Here is a 14,827-nt window from a genome sequence, read left to right on the forward strand (position 1 = left end):
TTAGCAATGAAATCAATTAATTAAACAGTGAAATCAATTAATTGAGTTTGAAATTCAATTAGTTAAGCAACGGAACCAATTAGTTATGCAATAAAACTAATTAGTGAAGCGGTGAAACCAATTAGTTAAGCACTGTAACTAATTAGTTAAATTTGAAATTCAATTAATCAAGTAATGAAACAAATGAGTTAACCAATGGAACGATTTAGTTAAACAATGAAACAAATTAGTTAAGCAATGAAACCAATTAGTTAAGCCTGAAATTCAATTAGTTAAGCAATGAAACCAATTAGTTAAGCAATGGAACCAATTAGTTAAGCAATGGAACCAATTAGTTAATTCTGATATTCAATTAGTTAAGCAATGAAACCAATTAGTTAATTCTGATATTCAATTAGTTAAGCAATGAAACCAATTAGTTAAGCAATAAAACCATTTAGTTAAGCAATGAAACCAATTAGTTAATTATGATATTCAATTAGTTAAGCAATGAAACCAATTAGTTAAGCAATGAAACCAATTAGTTAAGCAATAAAACCATTTAGTTCAACAATTGTACGGTTTAGTTAAAACAACAGAACAAATTAGTTAAGCAATGGAACCAATTAGTTAAGCAATTAAACCAATTAGTTAAGCAGATATAAAGAAAGTGTTAGAAATTTAATTAGTTAAGCACTGGAACTAATTAGTTAAACCTAGAATTTAATTAGTCAAGTAATGTAACCTATTAGTTAAGCATTGAAACCAATTAGTTAAGCATGAAATTCAATTAGTTAAGCAATTGAACCAATTAGTTAAGCATGAAATTCAATTAGTTAAGCAATTGAACCAATTAGTTAAGTTTGAAATTCAATTAGTTAATCATTGAAACCAATTAGTTACACAATTGAACCAATTATTTATGCAATGGAACTAAAGTTATGCAATGAAACCAATTAGTTAAGCAAGGAACTAATTAGTTAAACATGAAATTTAATTAGTCAAGTAATGTAACGTATTAGTTAAACAATGAAACCAATTAGTTAAACAACGGAACGATTTAGTTAAGCAGCGAAACCAATAAGGTAAACCTGAAATTCAATTAGTTAAGCAATCGAACCAATTAGTTAAGTTATGGAACGAATTAGTTAAGAAACTGGAACGAATTAGTTAAGAAATTGAACCAATTAGTTAAGCCTAAAACTCAATTAGTTAAGCTATGGAACGAATTAGTTAAGAAACTGAACCAATTAGTTAAGCAATGAAACGGATTAGTTAAGAAACTGAACCAATTAGTTAAGCCTAAAACTCAATTAGTTAAGCAATAGAACGAATTAGTTAAGAAACTGAACCAATTAGTCAGGCCTAAAACTCAATTAGTTAAGCAATGAAACAAATTAATTAAGCAATAGAACGAATTAGTTAACGCAATGGAACCAATTAATTCAATTAGTTAAGCAGTGGAACCAATTAGTTAAGAAATTGAACGAATTAGTTAAACAATGAAACCAATTAATTAAAGCAATAGAACGGATTAGTTAAAGCAATTGAAACAATTAATTCAATTAGTTAAGCATTGGAACTTATTAATTAAGAAATTGAACGAATTAGTTAAGAAATTAAATTAGTTAAGCATAGAATTAAATTAGTTAAACAATTAAACTACTTAGTTAAGCACTGAAATAAATAGTTAAGCACTGAATCCTACCTCGTATTAGTTAATCACTGAGACTAATTAGTTAAGATAAACCTAAAACAATTTAAATCTTAACTTAAAACAAAATAAATCTTAACTCAATATAAAGTAAATATTAACTCAAAACAAACTTAATTATAAGTTTATAACTATAAAATGGAGAAAAATGCACTAAAGTTTCAATATCAATGACAGAGTACATGATTAGCAGTATACCAATTAATGACAATGACTAAAAGTGCTATTATTATTGCTGTGAAACCAAAAAGTAGTGCTACTGTTTATGGTTCAATTGGAGCATTTACATTCAACGAACATATCTTGCTGCAAACCCACTATTTCTCCCCTTTCTGTTGCTTTCAAAGGCACGTGACGTTGTTAGGGACAATACAGATCCCAATCAACAAGCCACAACAACAACACGAACAACCTAACACCGCCGATTTCTGGCGTCAAACAAGTGGATCTCGCGAGATCTGGGGGCGGAAAAGTCCAACAAGCAGATGACGCCTCAACTCAGGAAAAGGGAGGAGATCATGGTGGAGGAGAAAAATCTCCTCCCTGTCGCCTACAAAAATGTGGTCGGAGCTCACCGTGTTTCATGGCGCATCATCTCTTCGATCTACAGGAGATTCACACATCTTGCAACGGCGGCGAGAAGAAAGGAGAAGGCGGCGGCAAAGAGGTGACCGACGAGTCGACGGCGTGTCCGATTTTTGGAGGAGAGAGAGAGGCAGAGAGCTTTGGAGGAGAGAGACCGAAAGCCAGAGAGTTTAGAGACGCTTTTGCAGAAAATGAGAGGAGAGAGAAAAAAACTCTATTTAAACCGCGCGTGAGGCCACGCGCGCGTGTTTATCTCATCTGGTCTTTCCTACACGCGCCCGTAAGGCCGTCTTACCAAAAAGTTGCTGCATGGATTTTCAGTGATTTACGGTTCCAATTTGAGTGATTTAATTGTTTCAAATTTCTTTTATTTGCTCGAATTTTCAGTGATTTATGGGTTCGAAGATCAAGCTATCAAGGATTTGAGGTGTTGCTGTTTGCTGAGTTGCTGGATGTGCTGCTGGCTTCTTGCTGAGTTGTTGGACATGCTGCCGGCTGCGGCTGTTAATTAAATTGCAGAAATTCAGAATTTCAGGCCTGCAGTTATCCCTGCAATGTTGTTATTCGACTTTGATAATTAAATTTCAGACTTTTAATTCAATCTTTGGTGTATTATTTTGTAAGAATTAATTCAATCTTGGATTAATTTGTTTTTGAAGACTTGAAGTCTGATTTTAATTACAAATCTTAGTTTAATGGTTAATTTTTGTTTGTTGGTTGGCCAGATATTGGCTTAAAGCAGGTACCATACAATATAGGCCCAAAAAATAGGCCCATGAAATTTCGGTTTATGCTTTCGAGCCGAACTAGGATTTATATATTCGGATTGGTTTGATTTGGATTTAATTGTTACTCAGTTTGGGTTTGGACAGAGAATTTAAAAAATGAATTACTTTGGTTTGGGTCATAATCCAAACCAAAAACCAGATTTTCACCTCTAATTGTTACCCTTTCTTGACCGTCTAAAATTGCATCTAAACATCATTATTAAAAAAAAGTAAGATATTACTTCTAATTATATTTTGATGCAAAATTATATGGTTGCTCCTAATTATGTGGTTTTTAGAACAATTATTTATATTGCCTCTAATCATATTTTGAAGCAAATTTATATGGTTGCCCCTAAATATATGTGGTTTTTAGAAGCAATTTTTATATTGCCTTTAATCATATTTTGAGGTAAAATTATATGGTTGCCCCTAAATATATGTGGTTTTTAGAAGCACTTTTATATTGCCTCTAATTATATTTCGAGACAAAATTATATGGTTGCCCCTAAATATACGTAGTTTTTAGAAGCATTTTTTTATTGCCTCTAAACATATGTGGTTTTTAGAAGCAACTTATTATATTGCCTCTAATTATATTTTGAGGTAAATTTATAGGGTTGCCTCTAAATGTATTTGCCTTTTAGAAACAACAAGTAATATTGCCTCAAAAAGAGGCATTTAGAGGCAACCAATAATTAGCGACGGACTTATTAGAGGCATCCACTCTTTTGCTTCAAAAACTCATTAGAGGCTACATTCCCGTTTTTAGAGACACTTATGTCTTTCCCCTGTAAACGATTTTTCTTGTAGTGAAGGGGGGTTCGTAGCTGTCATATCAGGAGGCCTTGCTTCTGGAGGACCCACCATGAGGGGACAGAAAGAATATCCCCGTCATTTAGGATAGGTAATGCTATCGGGGAAGTCACCAATGTACCCATTTTCCCGGATAGAAATATGTGAGTCTGATGGAGGACGCGTAGTGACCCCACATGATGATCCGCTAGTCATCGAAATCAAGATCTCCAACATGAGAGTAAAGCGTATATTGATAAATACAAGGAGTTCATCCAACATAATGAGCATGGAGTGCCTAAGCCGTCTAGCTCATGATCCTAAAATAATTGAAAGCATTCACTATTCCATCATCGGCTTTGGAGGAAGCATCATACATCCTGTAGGCGTCATAACCTTACCCGTACGAATAGGAGGACGTAATGACGGAAGAAAGATGGTTGTGGACTTCCTAATTGTCAAAGACTTAACAGCGTACAATGTCATTTTGGGACGCCCTACTCTGAACAAGATAAAGCGGTGGTTATTACTCATTTGATGCTCTTAAAGTACGTGTGTGACGACGGTGCAATAGGAACTATTCATGGAGATCAGCAACAAGCACGCGACTGCTACCTAACAATTCTCAACCTGTCAGCATGGAGGAAGGAGCCGGCCGGAACCGGAGTCAAAAGAAAGCACGAAGAGAACCCCTTAGCAGCTGAAGAAATTATCCCTGTCAAGGTAGAAAAAAGTGGCTAGGTGACAACTCACTCAATAAACTAGTCAGGTCTTATGTAAGAGCCTATAAAACGGCCAGAAAGCATGTAAGAGCCAACGAAACGGCCGGTATTATGTAAGAGCCAAGAAAACGGCCAATTGCATGTAAGAGCCAACAAAACGGTCAATCCTTGTAAGAGACCAAACAAAAGCAGTCATATTTTGCTAATTATGAGTTAAATTTATAGTAGTTATATCTTCTCTGGTATCAACTCCGAATTCTAACTATCTTTATGGCACAATAAGACGACCAACAGATAGAAATACTTACCTATAAAAAGACGTAAAAACGCAAATATTGACGCAATAAGATAGTCAATCATTATTGACGCCTTCTCATTGACGGCGCCAGAAAAGACTAATCGGTTGACGGCCTGAGAAGTGGCATAGATTAGCGCCCCGGTTAGACTAATCACCTAAAACACTGGGGTACTGTCCACATATGGACAACAAAATCCATTCCAAAACCAACACATATGTTCACAAAGAGTCAACAAAGATAAGACATTGGACATAAAGTCAAAAGTGCATAGAAGGCACAATAGTTCATACACGCGCACATAGCGCGCAAAACCCAAATAAAAAGTGCCCAAAGGCACCAATGTTAATACAAGCGCCTATGGCGCTACAAAAACCAACAGGCAAGAAAATTTTTAAGGACAAGGAGCGGTCGAACTGCCATCCTGGAGTCCTGCCCGGTTGGGGAGTTCACTTCTTCTTCCTCCACGTCCTCCTCTTCTCCATCACTAATGAACTCAGGAGGATCAAGCCCGAGGCGCTGAGCAGCCAGGACGGCCATCTGGTATGAAATTCGACGCCTGAGCCAGGAAAAGTCCTTTCCCTCCATCTCCTGGTCCCACGCTCGTCGAGCACCCTGCAGAACGGCTTCCTCCCCGAGCTTGAAGGAACAAGCGGCCTCCCCCTGGATAGTCTCCACTTCACCCTGAGTGGCCTTAAGCTTCTTCTCCAGGGCGTCAACCTTTGTGGAGAAGTTTGCAACCCGCTCCAAAACGGCAGCATACCCAGCCTTGAGGACAGTCAGTTTCTCCTCATGCTCCTTTAGCTTCGCCTCATAAGTTTGGGCATCTGCCTCGGCCTGCTGGAAAGCAGAAGTCTCCGACCTGATGATCACGTCCATTCATCATTAATAAGTTTCGCCTTATTTTCGACGTACTTATCATGATTCTCAATTTGGCTCTTCTGATTCAGCAGCTCCTGGTGCATGCCGACGCGGTACTGCCCAGCCTCGGCGAATCTGATAAAAAGATGTGCAAAAATCAAACAAACCAATTACTCAAGGCGGCAAGAGTACAGTAGAAAGGATAGTTGAAAGAATAAGATGTTTCTAAAAAGACTCACATCCAGCACAAGGGACTGCATGGCCCCTAAGAACCCTTCCTCAATGCCTGGAAGGGATCTCACATAATCCTTGGGGATAGCCTCGTAGACGGAGGAAATAATTTTATCCTTTTCCTCCGAGCTAAAACCACTGGAAGGGGGAATCTATTCCACCTCGGCCCTCCTCATCGTTTAAAGTCAACACCATTTGTATCGACATATAATCACGAGATTAGCAATAGATAACTGAGTGGACAAGACGTTCCATTCACTACAAAACTTACCCGCATTTGCCGTCGGAGTAGGTTGGGGCATTGCCTTATCCTTGGCAGGAGAAGGGTCACCCGACTCCCTGCTCGCCTCCTTCCTGGGCGACGGATCCGCAGCATGACCAGCACTTGCTACTGCCTCAGTGGAGGCCTCCTTGGCCGTCGGGCCCTCATCTCCTGTAACCTTAGGAGAAGACTCCTTAGCTACATAGGTCGCAGAAAGATCTTCCAATTGTGGGAACTACTACAAAAATAGGAATATAGAGCTGTTAAAATAGACTTTATAAAGCGCCTTAGAGGCGCTCTCCTGCTCAACGCTTTATAAAGCTTATAAAGCGGTCGCAACAGGCGCGTTATATGTCTAATCATATATGATGGTGGTTTGAGAAAGGCGCTCAGATACCCTTCATAAAATCTATAAATGGAGAGAGAATATAGAGCATTATCATATGTAACTGTTAAATAAATATTGAAATATGTAATTGTCGCTGTAGATAGGCGCTTTATATGCTACCCCGTTTCAATTATCATAGAGAGCGCCTGTTATAGGCAACCATTCTCTATTCGATGCTTTTTGTTTTAAAAAAAAATACTAAATATTACGGTAATTGTCACGTCACCACCCTTTTTGGGTTATTATCATCATACACCAAAAATAAATAGATACAATCGACCATATCCACTCAATCTACCAAAAGGCAACATATTTCATATACAAAATATAAAAAAAACTCATCCGCAAATCCTTTCATTCAATAATAAAATCCTATTGTTCATCGACAACATGATTCATATAATGTTCAACCAAAAGAAAATCAAATACCTTTCTAATGTCGAAAAAAGAAAGTACAAAAATAGTTTGTTAACCAATATCATCCGATGAGCTAGCCCAACTCGCATATATAAATCATCATCTTCATCGTTATTTGGCTGGTGATATCCGATAACGTACGACATCCACATATCCCTTAGCTCGCCAATCAGTTTTTGAGAATACATGGGATGAGGTTTGTTAAAATACTACAAGACAAGGTAAAATATAAGTTAATACAATTTTAGATATAAGTTAAAATACTCACATGTTGAGTTGATCACTTAAAAATGAAAATTCATAAATATAGACAACGTTTTAACCAATATAAAAAGTACATCTTCACAGTCTCCAAATGCAGCAGGAAAACTAAAGCAAGATATCCATCACACTATCACATATGTTGCAAGGGCACATTATATCAACAGTGCAACGAAAATGAGCATGTAACAGAATGTTACGACCAAAGTCTTGTACACAGCCTATGTCTATATCCCTTCATTATCGTTGAAACTATGGCTTAGGTCATTAACCGCGCTTGAGGTCTGAAACCATTGCAGTGAAAATGCCATCATCAGAAATAGTAAAAAGGAATGGCACTGCATGTAGGCTGGTTTGGGAAAAATGAGCACATAACGGAAGAAGAAACAAGAAAGGGGTTGTTATGGTGCAAGTAAAACACCGAGACTTAGAACTTCTCACCTCTTTTATGCTTCAAAAGTTCTCAACTCAAACTGCCAAGTGACGGTAGTTGGTGTAGTCAATTTTGTTCTCACCTTACGCAGCATAACACATGCTCGGAAAATCCTCAGGGTTTTGTCCCTGGTTATATCATAAATATGTCAAAATAATTTCATCATTAAATAAAAAATAAGCACCACAAGAAACAAGTATCTGAATGGTGAGTCCGAAATCCAAGACGGAATGCATTAATCTATTTATAATTGAATCAAGACATTTCCTACAAATATAGTTAAATCTGTGGACATCCAAATCTATCTTAAAGTAATTATCTCCCTGTAAAAGTTGTAGAGATAAGAAACCAGATTTTTCTTAGCATATGATACAAAATTCAGGTTATAGTTGACACTTGACAGTTGACAGTAACTTGAAGGCTCAAGCCTACAATATTCTTACCGAGTAAAACTCATGACAAGGGCGTGAAAATACAGGTTTATCATTGTATGCGTTAAGTAGCCTCTTCTCTGCTGCATTCAGACTGAGCTCTTCTACATTCGTTAGACTTCACAAGATTATAAGTGTTTCTCTAAAGGGTGTTGTTGTGTCTGCAGAATAACTCTTTCACTTTCTCTGTCTCGTCCTCTATCAATCTCTGAATAAGAAAGTGAATCATACATTTTAAATATGAATCAACTTTCAAGTCTTAAGTATTATTATAAGAAATCTTTCCGTTGAAACTACTGGAACTTTTGCCACATATCTGGGCTATTGAACTACAAAGTGGAAAACTTACAGTAAAGCATCATATAACAAAGTTAACAGTGGATGCTTCTTAACCTGACATTTTCATGATCATTATTACATTACGAGGTAAATCCTTAAAAAAAGCTTTCCGAGATCCTAAAATGGAGAACAATGTTCACTCCTTCTCCATCATGTTCCCAGTTTAAAATTGAGGCGTGATATAGTGGCATCTAGACAGAAAGAACGAAGAAAAAACTAAGCAACTTCCCCATGAAAACTAGTTCATGTCAGACTTATTTCTCAGGTGAGAGATTATCTAATGGCAGGGGCACCTGTATATTAACAACAAGGACATGAGGATATTTTTCCCGAAGAAAGTACAGGTGGAAGCTCCACAAAACGAGCAATGTGATTAATTTATGGATGAGATCGAAATACCTCAACGCCAAAAGGATAAAATGCATCATGGCTTGTGATTTTTTAGCAGACCAATCATTTGTGGCTCTCCTCTTACTCCCTCCATGTAAAAACAAGCCTGGTGGAATTATAATATGTTTGGCTCTACCTGCTTACACTTAATCTAGTTTGGTCTTAGGGAATGGGTGAGCATTTTACTGAAATAGGAGTTGTATGAAGTTCTCATTGTTAAATTTTAACCTCAACGTTAGTCAGATAACAATTTTAGTACCATCTCCTGCCTTGCAATCAGTTATATCACCTGGCAAGCAATTTTACAGGTAATGGTATAAGTGCAAAACTCACCACCTATTACTTTTAAACAGAACTACAGAAACAGTAAAAAATGTGGTGTAAAGACAAAAGAAATATAACTATTATCGGTAAGGTAATGCCTGAGATAAAAGGCCATACTAAGAGGTTAGACTTAAAGTTTCTCGGTAAGGTATAAAGTAGTCTGATCTAATATGAGACCACTGCTACTTTATTCTTATAGTAACTTCCTTGTATGCTATTATTTACCAAAATACAGAAGATGTGCTATATTTTACAATCTCATCGTATATTTTACAATATCTATACTCTGGCTCCTGGTTAGCAAGAAAAATACTCCAATAGCTATTCTCACGCACGCAGATGAAGATAAAAGACAGCGTTCGAGTTCAAACATAACTAATCCTCATTGCAGCAACCAAATTCAACCTCCTAAAACAAACAAAATCAAGCAATTTAACATCCAACTCCCCTTCATTATAGCTAACATAGGTCAATATTCGACTCTAAAATGCCTCACAAGGATCTTGAACTACTGCACACCATCAACCAATTAAAAAATAATACTGAATACCCAAAGACCGTAACACAAATATAGCACAAATCCCACCCCCGTGTAGTTCTAGAAACACCGATCGAGAAGAATCTCCAACGGCTCAGTTTCAACAGCCATGACTACAAACTCAGCAATACCACTATTCAAAGTTTTTGTTGCTGCAATTCCAAATCACACCAATTAAAAATCAACAAAACAAGAAAACTCCACCAAGATTAACCCCTAAATTATCCATTTAATTCAAAACCCACAAAAAAAACCTATTAATTTAAGGTTAAGAACAAATTTGAATCTTGAGTAGCACCCTTTTTAAGCATCAAGAGTTTACACCAAGAATTCCATGCTTAGGTATTGCAATTTGATTATTAACAATATTCATAATCTTAGGGTTATTAGTTGAAGGATAAAGAACAAAATTAAGGATACCAAACTCAAAACTCGGAGTGGTGAAGAGTCACGGCGTTCATGGGAGGTTGAACAAAAGCGGCGGCGGCGGTACTACAGTACTTCGGTATGGCCAAAATATGGTTTGTACACCCGGGTGCACAATGCTCACTGTGCACCCTGTTTTGCAAAGAACATATAGTTCAAATAAAAAAACATATTGTTCATATTCAAATAACATATAGCCAATGAACATATAGTTCAAATTCATAGAACATATAATTTAAATATTGCACTAGTACATGTACATTGAAATCGTTCTAAATGCTCTTTAGATTTTCAATAAATGTTCAACATGGTGCACAATGAGCACTGTGCACCCGGGTGTATAATCCAAATTGAGCGGAATGGGGGTTAGATTTTTTTTTTTTTTTAATAAGGAAAGGTACATGTTTCCTAAGGTCTCCCTATCACAGGGAAAGACCAAAGGATCTAAAAGCCACTCCCTATCTTAGGGAAAAACTAATAGATAAGAACAAAATACATAAAAATAAAAGAAACTAAAACAAACTAAACTAAAAAAGAAAGTAAAATAACTAAACTAAGGCTTCTTACCAAACGTCTGACACGGGGCAGCAGCGGTGGATATGAACCACCAACTGGGACAAAGATCTAATATTCACGGCAGACTACCAATGAAGAGAGATCGGTCAAACAAACGAGGCATCGAAAGGAACAACGGTGACGAACAGGGCCGAGGCATCCGACGGCGACGGCAGACCACCAATAAGCGGGCGGAGGGGCAGAGCGTGGATAAAAGCCACCATCGGTGAGGAACAACGGCGGTGGAAAACCCGATTTTCAAAGAGAGTGATGAACCTAGATTCCTAGAAAAGATGATAATCACCACAACAGACTTCCATATATGATTTCCTATAAAAAAAAACCTTAATAAACTCATTATCTGAACAAAGATAGCAAAATATTGCTCAAAAGAATGCCTTTTCTATTGACAAATCGAAAAGCATGCTAAAGAAATAGGCCTAATTGGATTTCTGAAAAGGAGAGGCGGTGTAATATTTCTAATTTTGGGGCTAGGTTTTTAGAGAGAAGGGAGAGCCCCTCTCTCTAAAAACGTTTCTTGGTATGGGGGGTAGATGGTGCGCGGTTTTGGGTTATGGTTTTGCAGGAGGTGGATTTTGGGTGTTTGTTTTGTGTGGAAACCCCAATAATACGAGTAGTTGATTTCTAGTAATTTGAATTTGGCAATCAGAGTTGTGGGAGAAATAAACATTTCTAGAATTTGGTTTTTAATCAATCTCACTTGCATGGACCTGGTCCAAGCTACAATTACCGTGGACCAGGGTGTTTTTGTAAATTAATGTGAACCGGATAATCGACGTCTTATATTACAGAAACTATAGGTTCTGTAAAGTAACTATATCTTCGGAATAGTAACTATGAAAAAATAATAATAATATAGTCATTTCGATCGATAAGAATAATTATTCTATCCAAAGAGTAACTATATCATATAGAAAAATAATTTTAACTGTAAAACAATTACTATAAAAATAAGAATAATTATATATTCATTCTTGCAGACAAAAAAAGTAAATTATAGAAACTATAGGTTCTGTAAAGTAACTATATCTTCAAAATAGTAACTATGAAATAATAATAATATAGTCATTTTGATAAGAATAATTATTCTATCCAAAGAGTAACTATATCATATAGAAAAGTAACTTTAGCTGTAAAACATTTACTATATTATAAAATAAACAATATGATATACAGATATTTTAGAGGTCATATAGTAACCTTTTCTATTATATAGTTACTATTGTATATCACATAATTACTGAAATAAAAAAGAGTAACTATATCAAAAGTAACAGTAATTACAACTTCTAAACAGTAATAAAGAAAACATTAACTACTTGGTTAGTTGTTTTAGCTACAACATTCTAATTATTTGCATCTATTAAATAAACCAGGTTAAACTCAAATATTTTTTGAACTAAAAAATACTAATCGACACGTTCACGTCTCTTTTTCCACTAGCACGTCCTCTCCTTCCTCTACCACGTCCTTGGTTTCCATTGTTGTCGGGATTTTCTTCTTCTCTTGCTTTTGTTTTCCTTGCAAAATTTTTTTTTGCACGACTTCAATTTTGGGTGCATCATCTTTGTATTTCTGAATCAATAATATTCAAACTAAGTTAATTATTTAACATTTAAATATGAAAAAATGACATAGTAACTATGTAAAACATATAGTTTCTATTATGCATCATATAGTAACTCTTAAAATTAACGATGGTAAGATACTCGCAAAATTGCAGATATAGTTATTGTTATTGTTATAGTCATATAGTTACTGTCATAATAATACAGTCACTTTTATTACTAATAACATAGAGTACAAAGAAAGAACATAAAAAAAACATAATGATAACATAGTAACTATTAAAAACATATAGTTACTATTATACATGATATAGTATCTCTTAATATTAATGATAGGTATATACGAGCAGGGTTTCAGATATAGTTATTATTATGCTCATATAGTTATTGTGTTCTTAACATAGTAACTCTTATTACTAATAACATAGAGGACAACAAAGAAGCTGAACATAAAAATAACATTATAATATACATAAAAAACTATACCTAACATATAGTTACTATAATACAAGATATAGTACCTATAAATATTATTGATGGTCATTTAGTCACAAAGTTGCAGACATAGTTGGTGTGATAATAATATAGTAACTCGACCCATAATATAGTAACTACATCACTAAAAATATAGAATAAACATAAAAAACATGCACATAACATAATAAACTAACATAGTACCTATTTCAAACATATAGTAACTATATAAAACATACAATAACTATAGTACCTATTTCAAATATACAGTAACTACATAAATTAATAATATAGTAACTATTGAAGAAAATAAACATATGGTAACAAATCATGATAAAATAAATATAGTACCTATTTCAAATATATAGTAACTATACAAACCATATAGTAACTATATAAAACATATAATGACTATTATTATAATATAGTAACTATTGTACACATATAGTAACCATTATAATCATATAGTCACTATCAAAGAAGCGGACAAAAACATACTCTAAATAACATAGTACATAACGTAATCGTATAGTAACTATAATTCATCAAAAGTCACTATAAACTGTTCATAACATAATAACTATCTTAAACACATAGTTACTGTTTTAAACTTATAATAACTTTCTAAAAAATATAGTAACTATTTTAAACACATAGTTACTGTTTTAAAGTTATAGTAACTTTAAAAAAAATATAGTTACTCTAAAAACTACTACTAACATAAACACACGAACATTTCAGTGACTATTAAAAACACTATTTCGCAACATAAATTAAAGCTAACATTATCATTTATATACTAACTATGTGAAACACTAACTCTAATTTCAACAAAACAACAAACATTTCAAATCACTCAACAAAATAATAACTATTGTACACATATAGTAACTATTGTACACATATAGTAACCATTAAAATAATATAGTAACTATTGTACACATATAGTAACCATTAAAATTACATAGTACCTCTCTAAACCATATAGTTACTGTATTACTCATATAGTTACTATTTGAAATCGTGAAGTCACTGATCGAATTCGCGAAGTGAAAACGATATTTCGGTAAAACACAAACATTAATTTCTCCAAAACAACAAATATTTTCAATTTTAAATAAAAATAGACCTAAAATTCTTTAAAAAACAACAAACCGAGATGTGATCTCTAAAAATTCTTGCGAAAATTTGTAGACGAGCGCAAATTCTTCGATTCGGTTTCGGCAACGACGAACCTCCTTCTTGATCTACTACTTCCTCCAATTTTTCCTCATCTAATAGATCTAATTATAAGAATTATAAGATAATTACGAAGAAAAACGAACAAACCCTAGAAATTTGGGCTAAATTTTGAAAAGCATAGAGAGAAAATGAAGAGAGAGAAAATGAAGAGAGAGAAATGAAAGAGAAATGAACAGAATGTAGATCTGAAATTTTGAAAAATAAAAAGTTTAAAACGTATACAAAGTGGGATAAACACAAATCGTTTTGAAACTCTACAAAACACATAGTAACTCTTTAAAACACATAGTTACTGTAATACACATATAGTTACTATTTAAATTCACAAAATAACTGTCACGTGACAGTTACACATGTTTCTCATACAAATTACTCCGTTGCCCTGGTCCATGCTAAGTTAGCGTGGACCAGGTTTATATTAGTGTAAATAGTTTTTAATTTTCATTTTGCCGCTATTGTTGATAGCACGCACTGATCAGCACGACTTTATATGTTACGAGCCGTGTATATGAATTTAATTATTTTATTTATTTTATATTATGGTTAAAAATACGAAACAGTTAATTATAGCAAGCGCTTTATATTCGTTAACAGTTAACAGTTGTCAGAGAAAGACGTTCTATATTATCCTAGGAAACACCTAACACACTTAAGTGCTCTATATCCAGTGTCACTTATTATAAACTTTGTAGTAGTGGCGGGAAGAGGCCCCCACATTCACAACAGGAGGAGCCGACAGCTCCAGCCCAGGCGTTACCACATTATCAACGCTGCCTTTCTTCTCGAAAAAGGAAGCTTCGCCTTGGAA

General features: G+C 34.7%; 1 long non-coding RNA gene across 2 annotated transcripts; it reads right to left on the reverse strand.

Annotated features, from left to right (window-relative positions):
- Positions 1–5,106: 5,106 nt before the first annotated feature.
- On the reverse strand, positions 5,107–11,390 carry LOC110806225 (uncharacterized). 2 transcript variants are annotated; one of them, XR_002538245.2, is made up of 5 exons: positions 10,727–11,390; positions 8,155–8,350; positions 7,720–7,839; positions 6,222–7,226; positions 5,107–5,854 (listed from the first exon to the last, which is right to left on the reverse strand). It is a non-coding gene; the product is annotated as an uncharacterized lncRNA (long non-coding RNA). The 2 variants fall into 2 exon arrangements; XR_002538244.2 differs by having other exon boundaries at positions 5,959–7,226.
- Between the last annotated feature and the right edge of the window lie 3,437 nt (positions 11,391–14,827).

The sequence above is a fragment of the Spinacia oleracea genome, chromosome 6 (genome assembly GCF_020520425.1).
Source record: "Spinacia oleracea cultivar Varoflay chromosome 6, BTI_SOV_V1, whole genome shotgun sequence".
In the NCBI taxonomy this organism is placed as follows: Eukaryota; Viridiplantae; Streptophyta; class Magnoliopsida; order Caryophyllales; family Amaranthaceae; genus Spinacia; species Spinacia oleracea.